Below are 1,594 nucleotides of genomic sequence, written 5' to 3' on the forward strand. Positions count from 1 at the left end.
GTATGTTACGCCTTTCATAATCATTACTTCTACTACACGCACGAACTGTTCGCGTAGCGTAATCCGAATTTGACAAGAACGCTTCGGCAAGACCTTTTGAACTCGTATTTTGGCGCAGCTGGTTGGAATACAGGCGGAAGGGCTGGTTGGGATGACCCAACAGGGCTGAAGGAAGGATTAGTGTATACTAGATGGAGTCGGAGAAAGAGGAAGAGTGATAGGGGATGGAAAAGGAGAAGCGGATAACGTAGTCACCAAGTAAAGTCCCTGCTGATGTGCCTATACTCCCGCCACAGCAGTGAAAGCAGATCCAGCAGACGCTTCTGGGTAATGTCTCACGGGAGTAGTGGGTGTTTTGGTGATTGTACCCAGACATTCATATATAGTTGTGTACCTTGTTATGAAGAGGAAACAACCATAATAGTTCAGCTTTATTTTTGTACTTATGTAGTTTGGACCTGAAGGAAAGTACCAATATTTATGTCATAGTGGTTCTTCTTATCAAAGTTTAGAAAAAGAACAGTGTTTTTATCAATTCTATCCACATAGTCCGTCCATCGCTCCAATACCATAGGCTAGTAGCTTATTTCAATTGGTTCAGTATCTCATACCATCAGACATTTTGAAAATTATAGAAAGTATCGGGAAACAAGATACGACTAATCATAATCACAAATATTTTATTTTTCGAAAGAACCGCTGAAAGTACACGATTCATAGAATAGTCACGGCTTGAATACAAACATTTAGTACACAAAATACATTTATAAACTACAGACATTTTGTGTTCCTGTAGCTCACCTTGGCAGGAAATGGTAGTATCCAAAAATACACATTTAGAAATGAAAACAATAATTGGTAACAATGCACTAAGATCACTAAAAGAGGCAAGTGTGTCAGGTTTGGTTGAGTCTCCCCGCATAAAGTATAGATAGAAAATGTATCTTCACATTTATACTGGTAGAACTCTTGTGATTTTGCTAAACTCACTATTACTTCATAAGGGCTATCCAAATATTGGAATTTTTAAAACAGATTCATATACTGAATCATTTTCAATTAAGTTTGGACTCTTTAATCACACTATTTACTATTTGACAGAAAATGAGTGTCCTGAAATATTTTAAGAGAATACTAAATACTTTTGTTTTCAGAATTTGCACATAACTATAGCTTCAAAACATATGGTAGCTCCTCGAATAATTCTGTTTGTTTGTACCGTATCACAAAAAAAAACAAAAAACAAATACAGAAAATTGAAAATGCGTCTTGCCTGACTGATGAAACTAAACCTTGATCTTGTTTTAGTACACATTATACATATTTGGTTCTGTAAAAATACTGCGTCCACCAAAATATAAATAAACATCCAACCTCTTAATGATAGTGATTATAAACCTATCACTGCTCAGTCGTAATATAAAATATACTGGACAGTCAACATGCTATCAGGACATAATGAATAAGTGCATAAACATATGATCCTTAATTATAATAATTTCAGACCCTGCGTTCACTTGACCTTTTCTGAGCGTTTGATCCAATCCGCAGGCTAAGAAATATGATTATCGTAATCAAACTGCTCTTGCCATTG

Source organism: Penaeus chinensis, chromosome 23 (assembly GCF_019202785.1).
Source record: "Penaeus chinensis breed Huanghai No. 1 chromosome 23, ASM1920278v2, whole genome shotgun sequence".
Classification (NCBI taxonomy): Eukaryota; Metazoa; Arthropoda; class Malacostraca; order Decapoda; family Penaeidae; genus Penaeus; species Penaeus chinensis.